This window comes from Mobula hypostoma, chromosome 11 (genome assembly GCF_963921235.1).
Source record: "Mobula hypostoma chromosome 11, sMobHyp1.1, whole genome shotgun sequence".
NCBI lineage: Eukaryota > Metazoa > Chordata > Chondrichthyes > Myliobatiformes > Myliobatidae > Mobula > Mobula hypostoma.
The window spans coordinates 94,626,865-94,654,476 of record NC_086107.1 but is presented as its reverse complement, the minus strand read 5'-3'; the positions used below and the strand labels follow the sequence as shown (position 1 = coordinate 94,654,476).

General features: G+C 46.4%; 1 protein-coding gene across 3 annotated transcripts in view; it reads right to left on the bottom strand.

Moving 5' to 3' along the window:
• The window catches only part of si:ch211-51c14.1 (protein kinase C and casein kinase substrate in neurons protein 3), a 78,202-nt gene that overhangs the window by 41,519 nt on the left and 9,071 nt on the right, over positions 1–27,612 (bottom strand). Inside the window, exon 2 of one of the 3 annotated variants that reach the window (XM_063062548.1) lies at positions 42–232. The exons of the other annotated variants lie outside the window; for them this stretch is intronic. The gene's annotated coding sequence lies outside the window, so the exon portion shown is untranslated. The remainder of the gene's footprint in view (positions 1–41; positions 233–27,612) is intronic. 3 annotated transcript variants of the gene reach the window in all.

Here is a 27,612-nt window from a genome sequence, read left to right as displayed (position 1 = left end):
AAGACAGTAAGCTTTGCCTTCTGCCATCCCCCTCCACTTACTTGTGGCAACACAGAGAGTGAAAGAGAGAGGGAAAGGGATCATTCAGCCCAACGACCCCATGCTAGCTCTCTGTAACCCTGCACCACTTTCTCTTCTGGACCCTTCAAATCCTCTTTGATTCTTCTGTCAATCACCCCAGTCGAAGAAACACACACAAAATCTTGGAGGAGATTGGCAGGCCGGGCAGCATCTATGGAAAAGAGTAAATTGTTGATGTTTTGAGCTGAGACCCCTCATCAGGAGTGGAGAAAAAAGATGAGAAGTCAGAATAAGGTGGTGAGGGGGAGGGGAGGAGGAAGTACAGGGTGGTAGGTGATAGGTGAAACCGGGAGAGGGGGAGGGGTGAAGTAAAGGGCTGGGAAGTTGATTAAGTGAAAGAGATAAAGGGCTGGAGAAGGGGGAATCTGATGGGAGAGGACAGAAGACCATGGAAGAAGGGGAAGGGAGAGGAGCACCAGAGGGAGGTGATAGGCAGGTAAGGACATAAGGTGAGAGAAGGGAATGGTGAAGGGGCTGGACAATTACCAGAGGTTCGAGAAATCGTTCGTGCCATCAGGTTGGAGGCTACCCGGACAGAATACAAGATGTTGCTCCTCCAACCTGAGCGTGGCATCGCATCACCCCCCCTCCTGGTTTCACCTATCACCTACAACATTGTACTTCTTCCTCCCCTCCCCCCAATTTCTTACTCTGACTTCTCATCTTTTTTTTCTCCAGTCCTGATGAAGGGTTTCGGCCCAAAACATCGACTGGACTCTTTTCCATAGATGCTGCCTGGCCTGCTGAGTTCTTCCAGCATTTTGTGTGTGTTGCCTGGATTTCCAGCATCTGCAGATTTTCTTGTTTGTGACTGGACCTAAATCGAAGAGGTGGCTTACACCAGCCAAGTCCCCACTCACCAACTCTGTCTGCCTGGCTCCCTGTCTATCCCTGTCTAAATTCGCTCCATCTCTCTCCCTCCCCCTTTCTTTCTACTCCTCTCTCTCTCTCTCTCTCTCATTACTCATTTTCTGTTTTCTCTCCCTCCTCATCAAGCGTTTAGTCAATTTCAACGTTCCTTCTATACCTTAATTTATCTTATTCTTGCAAATTATCGTAATTTTTTATGTATTACTGCCGCAAAACAACAAATCTCACGGCGTATGATAGTGATATTAAACCCAATTCTCAAATGTGAGATGTTTTGGAACATTTTGTCTTCGGCAAAGGTGCTATACAAATGCATTATCCAGTTGTTGGACTTTCCACGTGTTAGTCGGTCTTTGTGAGGAGAACAGTGCAAAATTACTCCTGCCCCAGTGACATGGGTTCAATCCTGACCTCTGCCTGTGTGAAAGATGCACGTTCTCCCTATGTCCTCAAGGCCTTCTCCCCCCGGGTGCTCCAGTTTGCTCCCAGCATCCCAAAAAACGTGCAAGCTGCTAGGTTACTGTAACTTGCCTGTACTGTGTGGGTGAGCAGTATACCTGAGGAGAGTTGATGGGAGGGTGGGGGAGAATAGGTGGTTGATAGTCAGCGTGTACCTCAGAATCAGGTTACTATTCCTGACGTACATTGTGCAATCTGTCATTTGTGACAGCATTACATTACAATACATTAAAAATACTATAAATTACAATAATAAAGAATACAAAAGATGAATAGTGAAGTCCTGTTCACAGGTTCATTACCGTTCAAAAATCATATAGAAATATATGTTTTATATTTCTTATTTTAATTTGTAGTACATTTATGTATTGCACTGTACTGCCACAAAACAATAAATTTCACAACACGTCAGTGACAAAAGATCTGATTTTGAATAATCATTATATATAAAAAAGTTTATAAAATTATACACAAATCAAAATGTTATGCATGTACTAAAATTTATATTTTTTAAATTAAAATTTAAATAATCAAATTGAATTGAACTAAAAATGAATTAAGTAGAGCAGAGTACTAAGGTGGTGTTCATAGTGAAACCTACCTCACCACGAGGAAGACTGGGACCTCACCTGCTTTCTAACTCTAACACTTCCTGAACCCCATCCCTACCCACTAGCTACAAGGAGAGGTTGGACAAATTTGGACTGCTTTCCAGATTTGAGCGTTGGAGGCTGAGAGGAGACATGATAGAAGCACAAAAAGTTATGAAAGGCAATGGAGAGGGTAGATTGATTTTTTCTCCAACATCAAATACTGGATGTCACAGGTTTACGGTAAGATATTTATGAGCAAGTTTCTTTTTTTACACAGAGAGTGATAGATGCCAAGATTTTTTTTACACACGGGGAGTGTAAGGTGCCTGGGATGTGCTGCCAGAGGAAGTGCTGGAAGCAGACAGGATAGCTACATTGCAGAGGCATTTAGAACAGGCTGGGAAAGGAGAAATGTCGACCATGTACAGACAGATGGGAACATGAGAGTTCTGCAGATGCTGGAAATCTTGAGCAACATATGCAAAAATGCTGGAAGAACTCAGCAGGTCAGACCGCAAGTATGGAGGGAACATCAACTGTTTATTCCCCTCCGTAGATGCTGCCTGTCCTGATGTGTTTTTCCGGCTTTTGGTGGGTGTTGCTACAAGCAGATGGGATCAGTTTTGATTGGTGTCACGTTCAGCACAAACATTAAGGGCCGAATGGCCTGGTCCTCTGCTGTAGAGCTCTGTGTTCTAATATCACCACCTCCCCCTCTTGTAACTTCGTCTCCCATCACATTAGGGGACTTGCTTTTCCCTTGTGTCTCCTCGTCTTTTAAAAGCTCAAAGTTTAAAGTAAATTTATTACCAAAGTACATAGATATCTTGAGATTCACTTTCTTCCAGGCATTAGGAAATGCAATAGAATTTGAAAAACTATACATAAACAAAGACGGATAAACAACTTTGGGAGGTAGAGTGAAGATTCGTCTCTACCAAAGAAGGTGTAAGGTGCTCCTTCCCTCCGCTAGCCTGCAGGTCACCCTTGGATAAGGTGCAGCACCTGCTTAGCCCCCCGGATCAGGGTCACATAAAGCCACGGGAGCAGGAGGTGGATGGTCCTGTGAGCAACTGGTGCACATCACAAGACCTGCTTATGCAACCACTGACACCAGGCAGACGGCCTCTGAAGAGTATTGATAATGGCTAGGGGTCACCCATCTTGTAAAGACACTGCCCAAAAGGTGGGAATGGCAAACCACTTCTGTAGAAAAAAATTTGCCAAGAACAATCATGGTCATGGAAAGACTATGATCACTACATCATATGACACGGAATATAATGAACAAAAATGATAATCAGTCAATGTGCAAAAGAAGACAATCATGCAAATAAACAAAATACTGAGAAGCTGAGTTGTGGAGTCCCATGATTGAGAGTCTGTAGGTTGTGGAATCAGTTCAGTGTTGAGGTGGGTGAAGTTATGCACACTGGTTCAGCAGTGCGATGTTGAAGGTTATTAACCCTTCCTCAACATGGTGGTGAGGGACCCGAGCCTTCCCGACGGCAGCAGTGAGAAGAGAGAGTGGCCTTAGTGGTGGGGGTCCTTGAACATGGACACTGCTTTACTGTGACAGTGCTCCTTGTAGATATGCTCAACCATAGTGAGAGCTTTGCTGTCTCTTTTCGCCCCCCAACCCCCCCCTCAAATCTCCATCTGTGCCTCAGCTGCCTCCAGCTCATCCTGGCTCTGACCTAGCGCAGACTGAACTGCAGAAACTGTGGACCCACTTGCCTCCTGCTACCATTCAGCCCGGCTGTGTCCCTGCACTGGTGGGGTGGGGGGGAGGTCGCGACAGGGTGCGGACCTTACACTTGTAGATCATCGTCCCTCAGGATCTGGACCATACCCTCCAAATATCCGGACCTGCCTCTCAGTTTTTTTGCACTACCTTACTTTCCTTTTTCTATTTTCTATTTATGATTTATAATTAAAATTTTTATTATATTTACTATCGATTTGTACTCCAGGGAGCACAAAGCGCAGAATCAAATATCGCTGTGATGATTGTACGCTCTAGTATCAATTTTTTGGCGACAATAAAGTAAAGTAAAAGTGTAAAGTCCAAGCCCCATGTAGGATAGAATATAGAACAGAGGGCAGTACAACATGAGAATCACCACAATGAACCAACTAAACTACAAAATAAATGTCTAACTAAACTAATCCCTTCTGCACCCGTATCCCTCCATTCACTGCATATTTTTGAGCCTCTTAAACACCTCTATCATATTTGCCTCTACCACAACCCCTGGCAGCGCATTCCAGGCACCCACCACTCTCTGTGTGAAAATCCTTGTCCTCAACACCTCTTGTGAACTCACCCCCTCTCATTTTAAATGTATGTCCTTGAGTATTGGACATTTCATCCCTGGGAAAAAGATACCAGCTGCCTGCTCTTATCTATTCCTCCCAATCGTATCAACTTCTGTCAGGATACGAGAGTGTGTCAACTCTCTCCTTCACCCACCAGCAGACATCTGAGACTGAGGTTATAAGACACAAGTGCTGAGTAGGTCCAATCGGCCCATCAAATCTGATCCACCAATCCATCATGGCTATTTATATAAGCCTCAATCCCATTCTTCCGCCTTCTTCCCATAATCCTTGGCACCCTTACTAATTAAGAACCTATCAATCTCCACTTTTAAATATAAGCAATGACTTGACACAACCATGTGTGGCAGCAAATTCCTGATTCATCGCCCTCTGGCTAAACAAATTCCTCCTCATCTCTGTTCTAAAGGAACAGCCTTCTATTCTGAGGCTGTGCCCTCTGGTCCTAGACTCTCCCACTAAAGGAACCAACTTCTCCACGTCCACTCGATCTCATTCATTCATAGTGCGCTGTGTCGTATGATGTGGGTGACCATGGTCCCATGACCATGATTGTTCTTGGCAAATCTACAGATGTGGTTTGCCATTGCCTTCTTCTGGGCAGTGTCTTTACAAGACAGGTGAACCCAGCCATTGTTAATACTCTTCAGAGATGGTCTGCCTGGCATCAGTCGTCGCATTGCATAACCAGGACTTGTGATGTGCACCAGCTGCTCGTACGACCATCCACCACCTGCTCCCTTGGCTTCACGCGACCCTTGCCCAAGGGTAACCTGCAGGCTAGCAGAGGGAAGGAGCATCTTACATCTCCTTTGGTAGAGACGCATCTCCACCCCGCCACCCTCCACTCTATCTAGGTCTTTCAATATCCAGTAGGTTTCATAAGAATCCATATCATTCTTCTAAACTCGAGCGAGTACAGGCCCAGAGCATTAAATGCTCCTCATATGTTAACCCTTTCTTTCCTGGGATCATTGTCATAAATCTCCTCTGAACCCTCTCCAATGCCAGAACATCATCTCTTAGATACAGGGCCCAAAATTGCTCACACTGTTCAAAATGCTGTTCAACCGATATTCCACAACCTACTTCAGAGACTCATCAGGCAAACTGGACTAGCTCAGATGGGAACCTTGGTCGAAATCTTGCGGGCACTACGGTAGCGTAGCAGTTGGTGCGGCACTATTATAGTCCGGGGTGTCGGAGCTCAGAGATCAATCAGGCATCGTCCATAAGTAGTCTCTGTATGCTCTCCCTGTGGAATGCCAGGCTTTTCCCAGGGTGCTCCAGTTTCCTCCCACAGTCCAAAGACGTACTGGGTAGGTTAATTGGTCATAGAAACATAGAAAACCTACAGCACAATACAGGCCCTCGGCCTACAAAGCCGTGCCAAACATGTCTTTACCTCAGAACTACCTAGGCTTACCCATAGCCCTCTATTTTTCTAAGCGCCATGTAGCCATCCAGGAGTCTCTTAAAAAACCCTATCGTTTCCGTCTCCACTGCCGCCGCCGGCAGCCCATTCCACACACTCACCACTCTCTGCATAAAAAACTTACCCCTGACATCTCCTCTGTACCTACTTCCAAGCACCTTAAAACTATGCCCTCTCGTGCTAGCTATTTCAGCCCTGGGAAAAAGCCTCTGACTATCCAAACAATCAATGCCTGTCATCATCTTGTACATCTCTATCAGGTCACCTCTCATCCTTCATTGCTCCAAGGAGAAAAGACCGAGTTCACTCAACCTATTCTCATAAGGCATGCTCCCCAATCCAGGCAACGTCCTTGTAAATCTCCTCTGCACCCTTTCTATGTTTTCCACAACCTTCCTGTAGTGAGGCAACCAGAAATGAGCACAGTACTCTTAAGTGGGGTCTGACCAGGGTCCTATAAAGCTGCAACATTACCTCTTGGTTCTTAAACTCAATCCCACGACTGATGAAGGCCAATGCACCATATGCCTTCTTAACCAGAGTCAACCTGTACAGCAGCTTTGAGTGTCCTATGGACTCAGACCCCAAGGTCCCTCTGATCCTTGTTACGTACCCCGTAACTGGGTTGCCAAACCAGCAGAAATGGATCACTCAGTTGGAGTCTGGATTACTAGATCTAAGAAAGTTTTATTAAAGAAACAAGCAACACAGTAATCGAAAGGATAATAAATGCAACAGCTCAGCAATGATAAACACACATGTGCACAGAATTAAGATAACAGGATCAATCAAGCTCTATCGTTGTCTAGGGGTAAATGACCAATTTCAAAGTGACACAAAGTCCAGTTCAATTTAGTTCAGTTCGCAGTAATCGTTGCCATGGCGATGGACAATCTGGGGGGAAGGAGAGAGAGAACAAGATCATTCAAAAACGGCTTCCACTCACAGACCGGCAATATTGCTCACAAGCAGCTTTCGGGCGAGTCCTTTGTGATGTCACCTGGGGTCACCGACTGTGACCCCTCCTCCAGATGCGGTCAATCCTCTGCAGTGAACCCGGCACCCAAGCAAGGGTGGACACACACCGGGTTCCCGCTGATCGTACCTTTCCACCCTGTGCGTTTATGGCCTGGTACTTTCCACCGACTTGTGAGAGGCGCACCGCTTCCAGGGTCTTGTTACCTCGGGTGTCGTGTGTGTCCTGCCTTAGCGAACCTGTCCCTTTTTATCCCCCTGCTGGGGTATCGCCTGTCCATCACTTCAAACAGTTCAGGGTTCAAAGGGGGAGCCGATCTTGACAATACCCAGACTGATGGCTCCTTCATTAACACCTCCAAATGCTGCTTCATTGTGTGCCTTATCTCTCCCTCCCCTGAGGACAGGTGGCAGACCACTGCTGATGCCACTGGTGCAAGCCCAGGCCAGCAAACATCTTAATTTATGTGTATTCTCGTCACACTTCCCCCCTTTAAGGATTTTTACCAGGGTAAAAACTACAAACATGAGTACATTATTTGATACACACAAATATACATCTTTATCAGCTATTTGGCTAATACAGAGAATTTGAAGCTGTCAACACCTGACAGACAGTCAGCAATCACATTTTCCGTCCCTTTTATATGTGTTATTAATAATCCCTTAGACCAGGCTCCAACTTAGCAAACCTCACAGTGGCCAAAAACACTGATGAATTGCGATCAATGTAATCTCTCATTTGGTTTTGTCCCGGACCACAATAACAAAGGTCGTCCCATGACTGTCGTCCCACAACACCCAGACTGATGGCTCCTTCATTAACACCTCCTTCATTGTGTGCTTATCTCTCCCTCCCCTGAGGACAGGTGGCAGACCACTGCTGATGCCACTGGTGCAAGCCCAGGCCAGCAAACATCTTAATTTATGTGTACTCTTGTCACATCCTCCACACTGCCAAGAGTCTTACCATTAATGCTATATTCTGCCATCATATCTGACCTACCAAAATGAACCACTTCACACTTATCTGTGTTGAACTCCATCTGCCACTTCTCAGCCCAGTCTTGCATCCTATCAATGTCCCGCTATAACCACTGACAGCCCTCCACACTATCCACAACACCCCCAACCTTTGCGTCATCAGCAAATTTACTAACCCATCCCTCCACTTCCTTATCCAGGTCATTTACAAAAACCACAAAGAGTCGGGGTCCCAAAACAGATCCCTGAGGCACACCATTGTTCACCGACCTCCATGCAGAATATGATCCGTCTACAACCACTCTTTGCTTTCTGTGGGCAAGCCAGTTCTAGATCCACAAAGCAATGTCCCCTTGGATCTCAAGCCTCCTTACTTTCTCAATAAGTCTTGCATGGGGTACCTTATCAAATGCCTTGCTGAAATCCATATACACTACATCTACGGTTCTACCTTCATCCATGTGTCTAGTCACATCCTCAAAAAATTCAATCAGGCTCGTAAGGCATGACCTGCCTTTGACAAAGCCATGCTGACTATTCCTAATCATATTATGCCTCTCCAAATGTTCACAAATCCTGCATCTCAGGATCTTCTCCATCAACTTACCAATCACTGAACTAAGACTCAGGGGTCTATAATTTTCTCTACTCCCTTTCTTGAATAAGGGAACAACATCCGCAACCCTCCAATCCTCTGGAACCTCTCCCGTCCTCATTGATGATGCAAAGATCAACGCCAGAGGGTCAGCAATCTCCTCCTTCACTTCCCACAGTAGCCTGGGGTACATCCCATCCGGTCCCGGTGACTTATCCAACTTGATGCTTTCCAAAAGCTCCAGTCCAGCACATTCTCTTCCTTAATATCTACATGTTCAAGCTTTTCAGTCCGCTGCAAGTCATCCCTACAATCGCCAAGATCCATTTCCATAGTGAATACTGAAGCAAAGTATTCATTAAGTACCTCTGCTTTATCCTCCGGTTCCATACACACTTTTCCACTGTCACACTTGATTGGTCCTATTCTCTCACGTCTTATCCTCTTGCTCTTCACGTACTTGTAGAATGCCTTGGGGTTTTCCTTAATCCTGTCCACCAAGGCCTTCTCATGGCCCCTTCTGGCTGTCCTAATTTCATTCTCAAATTCCTTATAATCTTCCAGATCTCTATGATTACCTAGTTTTTTTGAACCTTTGTAAGCTCTTTTCTTCTTGACTTGATTTACAACAGCCTTTGTACACCACAGTTCCTGTACCCTACCTTTCCCTGTCTCATTGGAACGTACCTACGCAGAACCCCATGCAAATATCCCCTGAACATTTACCACATTTCTTCCATACGTTTCCCTCAGAACATCTGTTTCCAACTTATGCTTCCAAGTTCCTGCCTGATACCCTCATATTTCCCCTTACTCTAATTAAACATTTCCCTAACTTGTCTGTTCCTATCCCTTTCCAATGCTGTGGTAAAGGAGATAGAATTGTGATCACTATCTCCAAAATGCTCTCCCACTGACAGACCTGACCAGGTTCATTTCCCGATCCCAGATCAAGCACAGCCTCTCCTCTTGTAGGTATATCTATAAATATTGTGTCAAGAAACCTTCCTGAACACACCTAACAAACTCCACCCCATCTAAACCCCTCACTCTAGGGAAATGCCAATCAATATTTGGGAAGTTAAAATCTCCCACCGCAACAACCCTGTTATTATTATTACTCCTTTCCAGAATCTGTCTCTCTATCTGCTCCTCAATGTCCCTGTTACCATTGGGTGGTCTATAAAAAACACCCAGTAGAGTTATTGACCCCTTCCTACTCCTAACTTCCACCAGAGATTCCGTAGACAACCCCTCCATGACTTCCTCCTTTTCGGTTGCCGTGACACTATATCAGATCAACAGTGGCATGCCCCCACCTCTTTTGCCTCCCTCCTTGTCCTTATGAAACAGCTAAAGCCTGGCACTTAAAGTAGCCATTCCTGCCCCTGCACCATCCAAGACTCTGTAATGACCACATATAGCTCCAAGTGCTGATCCATGCTCTAAGCTCATCCGCTTTGTTCTTAATACTCCTTGCATTAAAATAGACACATCTCAAACCATTGATCTGAGCGCATCCCTTCTCTATCACCTGCCAATCCTCCCTCTTGCACTGTCTCCAAGCTTTCTCTACTTGTGAGCCAACTGCCCAATCCTCCATCACTTCAGTTCAGTTCTCATCCCACAGCAATTCTAGCTTAAACTCTCCCCAATAGCCTTTGCAAACCTCCACACCAGGATATTGGTCCCCTGGGATTCAAGTGCAACCTGTCCTTTTTGTACAGGTCATTCCTGCCCAAAAGAGGTCCCAATGATCCAGAAATCTGAATCCCTGATCCTTGCTCCAATCCCTCAGCCACGCATTTATCCTCCACCTCATTCTATTGCTATACTCACTGTCACGTGGCACAGGCAGTAATCCCGAGATTACTACCTTTGAGGTCCTGCTTCTCAACTTCCTTCCTAACTCCCTGTAGTCTGTTTTCAGGACCTCCTCCCTTTTCCTACCTACGTCATTGGTACCAATATGTACCATAACCTCTGGCTGTTCACCTTCTCACTTCAAGATATCGTGGATGCGATCAGAAACATCCCAAACCCTGGCACCTGGGAGACAAACTACCATCCGCATTTCTTTCCTGCATCCACAGAATTGCCTGTCTGACCCCCTAACTATAGAGTCCCCTATCACTGCTGCCATCCTCTTCCTTCCCCTACCGTTCTGAGCCACAGGGCCAGACTCTGTGCCAGAGGCGTGACCACTGTTGCTTCCCCCAGGTAGGCCATCTCCCCCAACAGTGCTCAAATAGGAGTACTTATTATTAAGGGGGACAGCCACTGGGGTACTCTCTAGCATCTGCCTCTTGCCCTTCCCTCTTCTGACTGTTACCCACTTATCTGTCTCCTGAGGGCCCAGAGTGACTACCTGCCTATAGCTCCTATCTATCACCTCTTCACTCTCCCTGACCAGATGAAGGTCATCGAGCTGCATCTCCAGTTACCTAACACGGTCCCTAACGAGCTGCAGCTCGACGTACCTGGTGCAGATGTGGCCGTCCGGGAGGCTGGGAGTCTCCAGGACTTCCCACATCTGACATCGAGCACAGAAAACCAGCCTCACGCACGTACTTTCTGTCTGTATTCTAAACAGATAACCTACCTCGCGTTGACCCGTTATCACCTAAGCCCCGTTGAGCCAAAGCTTTCCTACTCTGTCTCCCTCTGCTCCGTTGCCCATTCCTCCTATACCCGCTCTATAAGTTGTCATTGTAAATTGTCCCGTGATCAGTCGGGGGTTGCTGGGGCGGAGCTGCTCAAAGGGCTGGAAGAGTCTACTCCGTGCTCTATCGCTAAATAAATAAAAACCTGGACTAGATGGGCCAAATGGCCTGTTTCCAAGCTGTATGAATCTATAAATCCTGTCCTGTGGCAGAATGGCACTGTCAGAGGAACGTTCTTGGATACGAGATGGTAATGAGAGGTCCCGCCTATTCTTCGAGGGCATGAGAGTCCTATGAACACAAGAGGACTATTCTTCTTATGCCTTGGCCCCTGAACAGCACCTCTAAAACCTGCTCAACCCATATCTGTTGACCAGTGCCGTCGTTCAACATTCCAGTAAAGCCTACCTTTGCAAACAGCTTCATTGTCTGTCGGAGAATTTGTGGCTTCTTGAGGTCACAGGGCAGTACAAGTTTCATGAAACAGAACATAGAACACAGAACAGTACGGGGCCAGATCAGGCCCTTCAGCCACAATGTTGTCGTGAACTAATTGAACTAATTGTACGTGGCCCATATCCTCCATTCCCTGCACATCCATATGCCTCTCTAAAAACCCTTAAACTCCCCTGTTGTATCTGCCTCCATCACCAACCCAGGGAGTGCACTCCAGGCCCGCACCACTCTGTGTAAAAAAAAACTTACCCTGCATATCTCCTTTGAACTTTCACTCCCTCACATTCGGACACAGGAGCAGGTTGCATCTCAGCCTGGCATGGAGGCTCCAACGCAAAGAATCGCAAGCTGCCGCTAAGGGTTGTCGACTCACCCGACTCCATCACAGGCACAACCCTCCTTGCCATCACAACAGTGTCTCCAGAAGCCAGCATCCATCAGGGAGGACCCTGACCATCTGGAATATGCCCTCTTCATATTACTACCATCAGGGAGGTAGTAACTTCCTGAAGTCTCACACTCAGCGTTCTAGCATATGCTTCTACCCCTCTGTCGTTAGATTTCTGCATGGTCCAGGAACCTGATTGTTCATCTTTTTGCACTTTTTATTTATTTTTGTACCTTAGAGTAATTTTTACATCTTTGCACTGCACTGCTGCCACAAACAACTGATTTCACAATCTATGTCAGTAATAGCAAAACTGATTCTGCGAGACTGACTTGTGCCATTTACAGTAAACCACATCATGATATTGGAATCACTATGAATTCCCACAGATCAAGTCATTATCTGTTTCAGTCTTTTCTTTCCCCATATTCCTGGACATCCAGCTTCCCGGAACTGACTGCAGATGATATGTCGCCAAGACAGCTGAATTGGACTCATCAAACAGAAACAAACTCGAAGCCAAATTTTAAAATTCACTTATAGAAAGTAGCTAGCGGCGAAAGGTCTTTGAACCTGAAGCATTTCATTGACTGTTTCTCTCTCCACAGATGCTGAGTGTTTGCAATATTTTCAGTTTTGGATTTCAGCAACAGGACATGGTTACCTTTGCCCACATTTATCAACCCCTCTGCCCCCCCCCCCGTTGCCTTTGAACTTGTTGGGGCCACTTCACAGGGCAATTGAGAACTAATGACAAGTTGGTTCATCTGGAGTCACCTCGATGGACTCCTGCACTTCCCACTGACTCAGCAGCAGCCAGCATACTCAAAGATCCCACCCACCCCAGACAATCTCTCTTCTCTCCCCACCCCCTCACCAGGCATAAGACACAAAAGCCTAAAAGCACGTAGCACCAGGCCCAAAGACAGCTTCTATGCCAACGTTATAAGACTATTGCATAGTTCCTTAGCACAATAAATTGAACTCTTGAGCTCACAATCTACCTCGTTATGATCTTGCACCTCGTCGTTTACCAGCACTGCACTTTCTTTGTAGCTGCTACACTTTATTCTGCATTCTGTTACTGCTTTACCTTGTTTTACCTCAATGCTCCACGTAATGATTAGATTAGATTATGAGGACACGCAGTCCTCTTTTATTGTCATTTAGTAATGCATGCATTAAGAAATGATACAATATTCCTCCTGTGTGATATCACAGAAACACAGGATAGACCAAGACTGAAAAACTAACAAAAAACATATAATTATAACATACAGTTACAACAGTGCAACAATACCATAACTTGATGAAGAACAGACCATGGCACAGTAAAAAAGTTTAAAGTCTCTCAAAAGTCCCACATCTGATCTGTGTGACCAGTATCCAAGACAAACTTTTCACCGTTATCTCGGTACACGTGACAATAATAAACCAATTCCAATGAAAACCAAACTGGATGAGCTCAGCTGATCTTACCTGAAGAACATTATTTAACCTTTTACAACAATATAATTATCATTATTGATATTACTTTTAATTTCTAGATTTAGTACATAGAACATACACCAGTAGAGTACAGGATCAGGCCCATGAAGTCTGCAGAACACAATGCAAATTAAACTAAATATCTCACTGTGTTTGATGCACATCCCACTGATCCCTGTGTATTCATGTGCCCAAGTGCCTCTATCATATCTGCTCCCACCACCAACCCCCTGTACCATTTTCTCTGCAAAAAACCATGCCCAGTGCATCTCTTTTCAACTTATCCCCTCTCACCTTAAACGCATGCTCTCTAGTATTTAACATTTCTACCCTGGGGGAAAAAAGACTGACTGTTAACTGTTATCCCTCAGCCTTCAACACTCCAAAGTGGAGAAAGACAACCATGCACGAGTGTTTTTGTGCATGTTGTGCGTGTGAATGTGCTTTTGTATGCATGTTTTTGGTGTGTGTGTGTGTGAGAGAGAGAGAGCGCGCACTAGCTTCTGTGTGGATGCTCATGTGTGTACGTCTCTTTTGCACGTATAGTTTTGTGTGTTTTTGTACATGTGAGTGTGAATGTGTGCACATATACGTGCGTGCATTCATGTGTGGTGAGGACACGGTCAGTCAGCCCAGTCACAGCCCCGGTTTCTGTGTCCTAATGCAACTCTCAGCCGGGGCAACTGAGCTGCCCAGGACAGGGAGGGGACAGGGACTAGTCCAGTGCAGGGCTGGGAGAAGCCAGAGCATTGGGGCCATCAGCTGAAGCTAAACCCTCCCTGAAGGGGCAAAGCAGAGTCTGACAGGGGGAGGATGCGGGTGAAACTCCTCTCCCCTTGTTGGAAATAGACAGTGGGGTTCAATGAAGAGGTGTTGGGAGGAGGGTGGGATAAGGGGGGGATGGGGTTGAGGGGGTTTTTTGGGTGTTGAGAGGAGAGTGGGGGTGGGGATAGAGGATGGGTGGAACAGTGGGGGACTTCTGAGTGAGTGTGGGGTGGGGGAGGGGTGAGGAGGTGAATGAAGGGGTTTGAGTGATGGGAGGGAGGGCGGGGAGCATTTCATGAGGGGTGGACAGTTGCAGTGGGGTTTGAGGGAGTGTTTGTATTGGGAGGAGAGTGGAGGAGGGGATGGAGGATGGGTGGAACATTGTGGGGGGTTCTGAGGGAGTGTTGGAGTGATGGGAGGGAGGGTGAGGGGATGATGGAGGAGGTTGGGAAAGGTATTGAATAGGATGGTGTGGGAGGAGAAGACCACCTATAACCCACCTATCGAAGTGCGGGTCACGGTTCGATCTTCAGGATCACACAGCATGGAACAGGCCCTTTGACTAAAATGGCCGACCAAGAGTCACATTTGTCTGCATTTGACACATGTCCTTTAGACCCAGGGCTCCCAACTTTTTTTATATCATGGACCTCTAGCATTAACTGAAGGATCCATGGAGCCCAGGTTGGGAACCCTTGCCCTAAACTTCCCTATCCATGCACTGTCCCAGTACCTTTTAAACATTATTAATGTACCTGCCTCACCACTTCTTCTGGCAGCTCATTCATATATTGACCACCCCATAGGTGAACAAGGTTCCTATTAAGTCCCCACCCCCCTCCACCTCACCTTAACCCTTATGCCCTGAAGTTCTTGATTCACCCAAACCTGAGAAAAGGCTAATAACATGTTCTCTCTGCTTCTCTCCCCTCAGACACCGCCTAATCTTGTGAGTATTCCCAGTGTATACATTTCAATTTCCCACGGGGGTTTACTTCAGGAGCCCAGTGAGTGTTGTAGGTGACCGACAGTCTTTGCAAACAGTGGCACAGTGACCAGCCGTGATCTGGGTTTTGGTATTGCAGACCAAGGGACAGAGATCAGAATCACATGTTGTTAAATTTGTTGTTTTGTGGCAAGACATTAAGATGACTAGAAGCTACAAAAATAAATGGAGAGTGTAAAAGGTGAATAACAAGGTCATGTTCGCAGGTTCACGGACTGTTCGGGAATCTGATAGCAGGTAAGAGATGAAGGTTAACTTTATTTGTTACATGTACATCGAAACATACAGCAACATGCATCATTGGCATCAAATCAGATCAGCAACGATTGTGCTGAGCAGAATCGAATCCCAAACATACAGTGAAATGTAAACAACAGGAATTCTGCAGATGCTGGAAATTCAAGCAACACACATCAAAGTTGCTGGTGAACGCAGCAGGCCAAGCAGCATCCATAGGAAGAGGTGCAGTCGACGTTTCAGGCCGAGACCCTTCATCAGGACTAACTGAAGGAAGAGTGAGTAAGAGATTTGAAAGTTGGAGGGGGAGGGGGAGATCCAAAATGATACGAGAAGACAGGAGGGGGAGGGATAGAGCCAAGAGCTGGACAGGTGATAGGCAAAAGGGGATACGAGAGGATCATGGGACAGGAGGTCCGGGAAGAAAGACAAGGGGGGGGGGGACCCAGAGGATGGGCAAGAGGTATATTCAGAGGGACAGAGGGAGAAAAAGGAGAGTGAGAGAAAGAATGTGTGCATAAAAATAAGTAACAGATGGGGTACGAGGGGGAGGTGGTCCAAAATGATAGGAGAAGACAGGAGGGGGAGGGATAGAGCCAAGTCATTTTGGAGGGGTCCCCCCCCCCTTGTCTTTCTTCCCGGACCTCCTGTCCCATGATCCTCTCGTATCCCCTTTTGCCTATCACCTGTCCAGCTCTTGGCTCTATCCCTCCCCCTCCTGTCTTCTCCTATCATTTTGGACGAGACCCGACGCAGACTGGGAGACCGCTTTGCTCGAGACCCAACGCAGACTGGGAGACCGCTTTGCTGAACATCTACGCTCTGTCCGCCAGAGAAAGCAGGATCTCCCAGTGGCCACACATTTTAATTCCACATCCCATTCCCATTCTGACATGTCTATCCACGGCCTCCTCTACCGTAAAGATGAAGCCACACTCAGGTTGGAGGAACAACACCTTATATTCCATCTGGGTAGCCTCCAACCTGATGGCATGAACATCGACTTCTCTAACTTCCGCTAGGCCCCACCTCCCCCTCGTACCCCATCTGTTACTTATTTTTATGCACACATTCTTTCTCTCACTCTCCTTTTTCTCCCTCTGTCCCTCTGAATATACCTCTTGCCCATCCTCTGGGTCCCCCCCCCCTTGTCTTTCTTCCCAGACCTCCTGTCCCATGATCCTCTCGTATCCCCTTTTGCCTATCACCTGTCCAGCTCTCGGCTCTATCCCTCCTCCTCCTGTCTTCTCCTATCATTTTGCATCTCCCCCTCCCCCTCCAGCTTTCAAATCTCTTACTCACTCTTCCTTCAGTTAGTCCTGACGAAGGGTCTCGGCCTGAAACGTGGACTGCACCTCTTCCTACAGATGCTGCTTGGCCTGCTGCGTTCACCAGCAACTTTGATGTGTGTTGGTTGATACAGTGAAATGTGTTGTTTGTATCAACAACCATCACAGTCCGGGGATGTGCTGGGGCAGCCCGTAAGTGTCTCCGTGATTCCGGTGCCAACACAGCATGCCCACAAGTTACCAACCCTAGCCTGTGAATTTTTGGAATGTGGGAGGAAACCAGAATACCCAGAGGAAACCTACACGGTCACAGGAAAACAGACTCAACCATGATTGCTGGTGCTGTAAAGCTTTATGCTAGCTGCTACAGTACAAAGGGGAAGGAGCTGTTCCTGAAACACTGACTGCGAGTCTTTAGATCAGATTAGCTTCATTTGTCCCTCATGTACAATGAAACATACAGTGAAATGCATCAATTGCTTCAACAACCAACACAGTCCAAGGATGTGCTGGGGCAGCCCGCAAGTGTCGCCATGCTCCCAGTGCCGATATAGAATCAGAATCAGGTTTAATATTGCCAGCATATGCTGTGCCAGTGAAAATCGTTAAATTAAATAAGTAGGGCAAAATTAGAAATAAAAAAGTGGTGAGGTAGTGTTCATGGGTTCAATGTCCATTCAGGAACTGGATGGCAGAGGGGAAGAAGCTGTTCTTGAATCATTGAGTGTCCCCCAACTCACTAACCCTTTTAGGCTCCTGGTATCCCAGATCTGTCTCGTTCTGCTTTCTGATGCTGTGGGACTGGTTTACAGCCAGATCAGAGAGCATGAATTTCCTCAGTTTAATGACAGAGCACAGATAAAGCCAAACTTTCCCTGGGTTGTTCTAAACACAGTGGGGACATTATTCCTGCTTTTCATTACCGCAATGGAACCAGGTCACAGATAGGATAAGGAAGGCCTTGAGCTCAAACACCATTTGGAGCCAACCCCCACCCCCCCATTCAGTATCTCCAGGGCTTCCGCTGCTGCCTGTTTGTTCCAAGTGATTTTGCTGTAGCTTCCTGACACCAGTCCTTTGCACAATTTCTGACCAGGGTCTGAGCTGCTGAATGTGTGGAAAATCCGATCAATTTTTCCTTAGGCTGCGTGTTAAAGAATAAAATAAACAAGACTGTTGATTTCAAAATGACACAACTCCATCCTGGGCATGGAGGTTTCATCAGGAAGAGAGGCCTTCCCCTTTCAGATTTGCTGCACTTTATTCAAGTTGGCTTTTTCCGTCTATTATTTAGATTGGCAAATCTCCAAATCAATAACTGTCCAATGCAGCCACAGTGCAGTTATAATCTAACCCCGCCACAGTGCACTAAATGTCCCATACACCCTCGGTGTAGTTACCAAAGGGGGGAGGGTGGAGGACACTGACAAAATGGTTAGCACAACTGCTTTACAACACCAGCAATCACCGATCAGAACACCTGTCTTCCCGTCCGCCCAACCCCACACTCCTGTCCCCCCATCTCGCTGAGCCCAGAAATTCATCTCCCCGTCTCCCTGAATCCACACACTGTGCCCGTGTCTCCTTGACTCTGCACACCCTTCTCCCCACCTCTCCACCCCCATACACCCATCTCCCCTTCTCCCCAACCCTACACAACCATCTCCCCAAACTCACATGCCAGTCTCTCTGTCTTCACACACCCGTCTCCGTCTCCCCAACCTCACACACCCACATCTCCAAACCCTCCTCCGCTTTCCACAGGGATCGCTCCCTCTGCGATTCTCTTGACTGTTCGTCCCTCCCCACTAATCTCCCTCCAAGCACTTATCCCTGCAGTGGCCAAAGTGCTACACCTGCCCATTCACCTCCTCCCTCACATCATTCAAGGTCCCTGACAGTCCTTCCAGGTGAGGCAACACTTCACCTGTGAATCTGCTAGGGTTTGTTTCCACTGCTGTCTGTAAGGAGTTTGTAGGTTCTCCCCATGACCACATGGGTTTCCTCCAAGTGCTCCAGATTCCTCGCACATTCCAAAGACGTATGGGTTAGGGTTAATAAGTTATGGGTGTGTTGCATTGGCTCTGGAACCGTGGTGACACTTGCAGGCTGCTTGCCGCACAATCCTTGCTATTTGATTTGATGCAAAAATGACACATTTTGGCTGTAGAGTTTTGATATTTCAATGTATATGTGGCAAATTAAGTCTAAGTCTCAGTCTCTCTCTCTCTCTCATCCATCCCAAACACAGGGCAGTAATTGACCAGCAGCCCCGATCCCACATTCATTCTGAATCAATCTCAAGCAACAAACAAGATGCAAGAGAAACTCAATGGATCATGAAGCATCTGTGGAGTGAGATGGACAGTTGATGGTATGGTTGAGACTCTTCATCTCTCAGTACAATCTTTTGGTCGAGAATCTTCCCCTCCCCCCACCACCTTTTTATTCTGTCATCTTCCCCCTTCCTTTGCAGTCCTGAAGCAGGGTCTTGGCATGAAACATCAATTGCTTATTCATTTCCATAGTCGCTGCCTGACCTGCTGAGTCCCTCCAGTATTTTGTGTGATTTCCAGCATCTGTAGAATTTCTCACGTTTATGATTCAAGACTCTTCATCAGTCCAGATTTTGGATCTCAGCCTGAAACAATTGACTTCCCACTTCCCTCCCTTTATTCCAGGCTCCTATCAGCTTCCATCTTCCTCAGCCCTTTGTCACCTCCACCAATCATCTGCCAGCTTCTGACATCATTGCCACTCCCCCACCTGCCAAGCAAGCCCCACCTCACTAGCTCTTGCTCCACCCCTTCCCTCCACCTGAAATGTAGACTGCCAAACACCATCTATAAATTCACCAATGACACAACTGTTGTTGACAGAATCTCTTTCAGTGATGGGGAGACGTATGGGGATGAGATAGATCAGCTGGTTGCATGGTGTTGCAACAGCAAACTTGCACTCATCGGGAGGGGAGGAGAAGATGGCGGTGCGACACAGCGTGCGCGGCCGCTCCGAAATGGTATCGTATTTGTTAAATAGGGGCCATGCACAATCCTGATTTGATGGAGACAGCCGTGAGAAGCATGGAGGAACATCTGGAGAAACTTCTAAAATGCCTGCTTCACTGTCGCTGCTACTGTGCGATCAAGAATCTCCGGAGGGGAAAGCCCCAAATCCTCGGCTTTGCCTATTGCCAGGGCTGGGGTCGAAGCGCTCGGCAGGGATGGTGCTCAGTGTCAGAGGGCTGGTCGGAGGCTCGGAGTTTTCGGACGGACTCAAGAGTCGGCTGTGGTCGGGGTGCTGCATCGGCAAGTTTGCGGCGCTGGAAGCTCATGGCAGGGAGAATTTCTCTCCCTTCTACCATCTGCAAGAGATGATGGGACTTTCGAGAGACTTTGGGACTTTTTTTACTGTGCCCATGGTCTGTTCTTTATCAAATTATGGTATTGCTTTGCACTGTTGTAACTATATGTTATAATTATGTGGTTTTTGTCAGTTTTTTAGTCTTGGTTTGTCTTGTGTTTCTGTGATATCATATCAGAGAAATATTGTATCATTTCTTAATGCATGCATTACTCAATGACAATAAAAGAGGACTGTGTGTCCTCATAATCTAATCTAAATCTAAGACCAAAGAATTGATTCTGGACTTCAGGAAGGAGAAGTCAAGGGAACACACAGCAGTCCGCATCGAGGGGTCAGCAGTGGAAAGGGAGAGCAGTTTCAGATTCCTGGGTGTCAACATCCCTGAGGATCTCTCCTGGACCCAACATATTGATGCAATGATGAAGACAGCAGGCCAGCAGCTTACGTAATAAGGAGTTTGAGGAGATTGGGTATGTCACCAAAAACTCCAGCAAATTTCTACAGATGTTCCAATTGCCTGTATGGGGGTGGGGGGGCTACTGCACAGGATTGAAATAAGCTGCAGAGAGTTGTAAGCTCACTCAGCTCCATCATGGCCACCAGCTCCATAGTATTCAGGACATCTTCAGGGAGCAGTGCCTCAAAAAGACAGCATCCATCATCAAAAGAACCCCATCACCCAGGTCATGCCTTGTTCTCATTGCTACCATCAGGAAGGAGGTACAGGAGCCTGATGGCACACACTCAAATGATTCAAGAACAGCTTCCTCCCCTCTGCCATCAGATTTCTGAATGGACATTGAACCCATGAACTCTACCTCTCTACTTTTTAAAATTTCTATTCTTGCACTACTTATTTAAAAAAAATATTTATATACACAGTGTGGGCACGTGGTCAAGTGGTTAAGGCATTTGACTAGCGATCTGAAGGTCGTGAGTTCGAGCCTCAGCCGAGGCAGCATGTCGTGTCCTTGAGCAAGGCACTTAATCACACATTGCTCTGCGACGACACCGGTGCCAAGCTGTATGGGTCCTAATGCCCTTCCCTTGGACAACATCGGTGTCGTGGAGAGGGGAGACTTGCAGCATGGGCAACTGCCGGTCTTCCATACAACCTTGCCCAAGCCTGCGCCCTGGAGAGTGAAGACTTTCCAGGCGCAGATCCATGGTCTTGCAAGACTAATGGATGCCTTTAATATATATATACACACACATACACACACACTTACTGTAGTTCGTATTTTTTCCTATTATTATTGCATTGTATGGCTGCCGCAAAGACAACAAATTTGACCACGTACGCTGGTGACATTAAACCTCACTCTGATTCTCCACTAATTCGATCTCACACTGATCCCCCAACCCTCCCCACTGACAATTCCTTAATGTTACTGACTGTGCCATCTTTCCAGAACGTTTTCCCTGACCTCCCTTGCACTGTGACTGTTTTTCTGCAGGAATGTCCCCTCTTGGTTTTCTCAGAGGCCCATGAAGAGACACTGGGGGCTGCTGGCCACAAACACTCAGTGCCCACTTTATCAGGAACACCTCGTTAATGCAAATATCTAATCAGCCAATCATGTGGCAGCAAGTCAATGCATTAAAGCATGCGGACATGGTCACGAGGTTTAGTTGTTGTTCAGACCAACATCAGAATGGGGAAGAAATGTGATTGAAATGACTTTGTTGGTGCCATATAGGGTGGTTTGAGTATCTCAGAAACTGCTGATCTTCTGGGATTTTCATGCACAACAGTCTCTAGAGTTTACAGAGTATGGGGCAAGAAACAATAAAAAACATCCAGTGAGTGGCAGTTATGTGGGCAAAAGTGTCTTGTTAATGAGAGAGGTCAGATGAGGATGTCCAGACTGGTTCAAGCTGAGAGCAAGGCGACAGTAACTTAAATAACCACGGGTTACAACTGTGGTGTACAGAAGAGCATCTCTGAATGCACAACACGTTGAACCTTGAAGTGGATGGCCTACAGCAGCAGAAGACCATGAACATACACTCAGAGGCTACTTTATTAGGTACAGGGGGTGGATAATAAGTGACTACTAAGAGCATAAAACAGACCTGGAGAGGACGACAGGATAAGAAGGTGGGAGGAGAGTTCCTCCGGCATTTTGTGTGTGTGCTGTTCAAGATTTCCAGCATCTGCAGAATCCCTGGTGTTGAGGAGGTCCATTGGAGTGCCATGTCTGTGTGGAGTTTGCATCTTTTCCTGATGATTACTCAGCTTCTCCCACAGCCCAAAGTCGCGTGGGTCGCCTGAATTACTGTCGACTACAAATTAGCCCTAGGGTGAGGGGTATAACCTGGGAGGAGTTAATGGAGAAAGAGAAAATAGTGTTTGAATGAATTTGATCTGAGAGCTAGCATCAACTCGATGGGCCGAACACTCTGCATCATAAAGAATTATGAAGCTACGTACAGTATCAGGGTTGTCAGGGCTTAGCGGGGCGGCCCGGCTTGAAGGACCTACCTAGAGAAACCGGGTATCTCAAAAGTAAAATTTTAAAGTTTTTAAAATAAAGAACGTGGAAAGAAAGGATCGGAAAAGGCTGCGGCGGGCTGTAATCTCAGCCAGCTCCATCGTGTACACTAGCCCGCCCAGCATCCAGGACACCTTCAAAAGGCGATGCCTCAAAAAGGCTGCCATCGATCATTAAGGACCCCCACCACCCAGGGCATGCCCTCGTCTCATTGCCACAGTCAGAGCGGGGTTCAAGAGCCTGAAGACGCACACTCAGCCTTTTCGAAGTACTGGAGCTTCTTCCCCTCTATCATCAAATTTCTGAACATTCACTACCTCACTATTTTTGCTTTACTTATTTGATTTAATTTATTATATACAATATATATATATCTCATTCTAATTTAGTATTGCACTGTACTGCTGCTGAAAAACAAACCTCACGACATATGTCAGTGATATTAAACCGGAGTCTAATTCTGCGAGACTGCATAGATATTTCGTACAGTGAAATTTTCCAGCACTTAAAATCTCCACCCAGAAAACTGATCTATTTCATTTTTTTTTAAAAACACGGGCGGGAAATGGAATTTCTGTTTTTGCCTCCAAGCTTCAACGCTGTAATCGTGCTCTCCAGCGAGAGGCAGCTCCATCCCAAACTCCACGCCAATGAAAACTTGCAGCACAGTCAGCTGTTTCTCTTTGAAGAACTTTCCCTCTTTTCAAAAAAAAATCTTGCCAGAACTTTATGATCATTTCAGGGGGAAAGAAGTGAAATTAGAACCACGGGGAAAATACTGGGTTAATTTCTGACCCCTGCTCCACAGTGCACTCCGCGGAGATAGTGATGAAACTTTATCCTTAATAACCGGTAGCGTCAAATAATAGCAGCCGCAGCCGCCTTTAATTTCACGTTGCCTCCCAGATTCCCCCCTCCCTTCTTCCCCGAGGTTTGATGTCACGTGGAGAGTTTTGGTCGGGTTCGGTCCAAGTCTGTCGCATCGCCCGGCTCAACCGCTAAGTGGAAAAGGGAGACAGAGTCTGTTTGGCATCAAAACTGACAACGTAGAACTGGGGCAGTGGGACGGTTTCTCTGACTAAACACTTCCCTCCCTTGCCAATGAAAAAGCATCGGATCTGTGCTGCCACACAACTCAAAGGATATCAGCTGACTCCTACATAAGCAGCACAGGGTGAGCTATTCGGCCCCTCTTATCTGCTGTTCAAAACCATCACTGTCTTCACCTCCACTTTCTCAACAATCCACAAATGTATCTCTCTCCTTTTGATGACTCTCCACAGATCCAAGACATAAGAGCATAATTTGGCCATTCAGACCATCAAATCTGCTCTGTCATTCCATCATGGCTGATTTATTATTCCTCTCAACCCCATTCTCCTGCCTTCTCCCCGTAACCCTTAGCACCCTTGCTAATCAAGAACCTATCAACCTCTGCTTTAAATATACCCAATGACTTGACCTCCACAGCCGTCTGTGGCAATGCATTCCACAGATTCACTACCCTCTGGCTAAAGAAATTCCTCATCTCAGTTCTAAAGGGATGTCCTTTATGTCTCCGACAGAACGGCTGTCTGCTGGGGAGTCACCATCACTGCTGCCCTAGAGTCATACGGCAGAGAAACAGGCCATTCGGCCCAACTGGGCTGTGCTGACCAAGGTTCCCATCGAAGCTACTTCCATTGGCCTGCTTTTGGCCCATATCCCTCTAAACCTTTCCTGTCCACGTGCCTGTCCAAGTACCTTTTAAGTGTTGCTAACGTACCTGCCTCAACCACTTCCTCTGGCAGCACATTCCTCATATGGACCACCCTCTGGGAGAAAATATTTCCACAACCTACAGACTCACTTTCAAGGACTCTACAACGCATGTTATTTTAAAATTTGTACAATTTGCCATCTTTTGCACATTAGTTATTTGTCAGTCTTTGTTTATACACAGTTTTTCACAAGTTCTATCGCGTTACTATATTTTTCCTGTAAATGCCTGCAAGAAAATGAATCTCAGGATTGTATATGGTGCATACTTTGATAATGAATTTACTTTGACTTTAAAAACGTGGCCCCTCAGATCCCCATTAAATCTCTTCCCTCTCACCTTAATCGTCTGGCTTCTGGTTATTGATTCCCCAACCAAGAACCAGATGGGGTGGGGGGAAAGACTGTACATGTTCATTCTATCTGTGCCCTTCCTGGTTTTACACACCTCTATAACGTCAGCCCTCGTTCTCCCACACTTCAGTGAAAAGGTTCCCAACTTCTCTCCAGAAAACAGTCCCTTGAGTCCCGGCAACATCCTCGTACATCTCCTTGGCACTCTTTCAAACATAATGACATCTTTCCTACTGCAAGACGACCAAAACTGAACCAAGTGTAGCCTCACCAACCTCAGTGCAACAAACAATATTGGTCCTTGCTCAACTGGTGGTGCTGTTCTTTCAGCAGAGGAGGGGGTTGGGGGCTTGATGTTGTCGTCGCTGCTGCTGTTTTCTGTGTGGGGAATCTGTTAGTGTTTTTTGTTCCGGAGGTGGGGTTTGGATTTGCAAGTTTTGTTTCTTTTTTCCTTTTTGTGCAGGGAGGGGGGGGGGTTTGATGTTTTTCTTTCAACAACTGCCATGGTTTTTCTGTATTCCATGGCTATCTGAAGAAGGCAAATATCAGAGTTGTGTTGTACATGCATACTTTGACAATAAAATGAATCCTTGAAGATTCAGATCGCATTGAAATGTACAGTGCAGTGTATTATTTCCTTAATAACCAGCACAGCCTAAGGATGTGCTGGGAACAGCCTGCAACTGTCACCACACATTCCAATGCCAACATAGCATGCCCACAATGTGAACTACTAATCAATGACAAAATAAGCCCCTCCCTTCCATTCACACCCCCACCCACCCAAACACACACACTGTCCTCTAACCCAGGAAAGGCCATCGCAGGGCTTCCAGCACACCCTCTACCCTTAAGGCTGGACCAAGAGAGATTTAAGAAAGGGAAGACCATAGAGTGTGCCTAGTGGGTGACTCTGTAGCACAGCAGGCAGAGTCACTGCCTCAAAGCGCCAGCGACCCGGGTTCGATCCTGACCTCCGACATTGCTTGTGAATGGAGTTTGCACGTTCTCCCTGTGACCGTGCGGTTTTCCCCGAGTGCTCCAGTTTCCTCCCACATCCCAATGACACACGGTTAATTGCTCCTGTATTCCACTAGTGTGTGGAGGGACAGGATTTTATCCCAATGACACACGGGTCAGTAAATTAATTGCTCCTGTATTCCACTAATATGTGGAGGGACAGGACTTTATTGGGGGGGTTGTTTTTGGGAATGTGCAAAAAATAAAATGGGATTGGTGTAAATGGGTGGTTGATGGTCAGCACAGACTTGATGGGCTGAAAGGCCTGTTTCTGTGCTGTCTCTCTCTATGAGACTCTATCACCTTCTGCTCCCATTCCCCTCTGTTTCTCTGTAGGATTTCCCTCTCCATCACTACTAAAACTAAGGTTAGCTGGCTTGGCTGCCTCTACACAGAGTATATGAGAGTCACTGGGGAAATCTGTGCCATTACAACTTACTATGCTGCATCAATGCATGAAACATCAGTGATGAGGAAAAGACATTTGGCCATAGAGCAACGTACAAATTAATGGAGAAACTCAGCAGGTCAGGCAGCATCTGTGGAGGGAGTTGCACAGACGACGTTTCAGGCAGAGATCCACCTGGAATGGCGACCGTTCATTACCCTCCATAAACGCTCTCTGACCTGTGGAGTTCTTCCAGCATTTTGTGTGTGTGTTGCGCAGGGCTGGTAAAAGCTGAAGAAAATTGCAAACTCAGCCAGCTTCATGATGGGCACTGGCCTCTCCAGCATCGAGGAAATCTCCAAAGAGTGGTGCTTCAAAAAGGTGGCATCCATCATCGGAGAGAAGATGAGGCAACCGTGGCTGACAAGGAAAGTTAAAGACAGCATAAAAGCAAAAGAGAGGGCATATAATAGAGCAAAAATTAGTGTGAAGTTAGACGATTGAGAAGCCTTTAAAAACCAACAGAAGGCAATTAAAAGAGCCATAAAAAGAGAAAAGATGAAATATGAAGGTAAGCTAGTCAATAATACCAAAGGGGATACCAACAGTTTTTTCAGCTATGAAAAGTAAAAATAGGCAAAGAGGCCATCAAACCACTGGAAAATGACACTGGAGAAGTAGTAATAGGGGACAAAGAAATGGCAGACAAACTAAGTATGTATTTTACATCAGTCTTCACTGTGGAAGACTCTAGCAGTATGCCAGAAATTTTTAAGGGTCAGGAGGCAGATATGAGTGTAATTGCTGTTATTGAGAAGGTGCTTGGGAAAGCTGAAAAGTCTGAAGGTAGATAGGTCACCTGGACAACATGGACTACACCCCAGGGTTCTGAAAGAGGTGGCTGAAGAGATTGTGGAAGCATTCCAAGATGCTCTTCCAAGAAGCACTGGATTCTGGAAAGGTTCCAGAGGACTGGAAAAGTGCAAATGTCACTCTACTCTTCAAGAAAGAGGGGGGAGAGGGAGAAGGAAATAAATTATAGGCCAGTTAGACTGACTTCAGTATTAGGAAGATGTTGGAGTCCATTATTAAGGATGAAGTTTCAGGATACTTGGAGGCACATGATAAAATAGGCCAAAGTCAGGCTGGTTTACTTAAGGGAAATCTTGCCTGACAAATCTGTTGGAATCCTTTCAGGAAATAACAGGCAGTTGTTTGCTTGGATTTTCAGAAGACCTTTATCAAGGCACTGCACATGATGCTGCTTAACAAGATAAGAGCCCTTAGTATTGCAGGAAGGACACTAGCATGGATCGAGGATTGGCTGTCTGGCAGGAGGCATAGAGTGAGAATTCTCGTTGAGACCACTTCTTTGCACATATGTCAATAATTTGGATGTCAGAATTGATGGCTTTGTGTCCAAGTCTACAGGCGATACAAAGGTAAGTGAAGGGGGCCAGGTAGTGTTGAGGAAACACGGAGTCTGCAGAAGGACTTAGATTGGGAGAATGGGCAAGGAAGTGGCAGATGGAATACAGTGTCAGGAAGTGTATAGTCATACAATTTGGTACAAGGAATAAAAGCACAAACAATTTTCTAAATGGGGA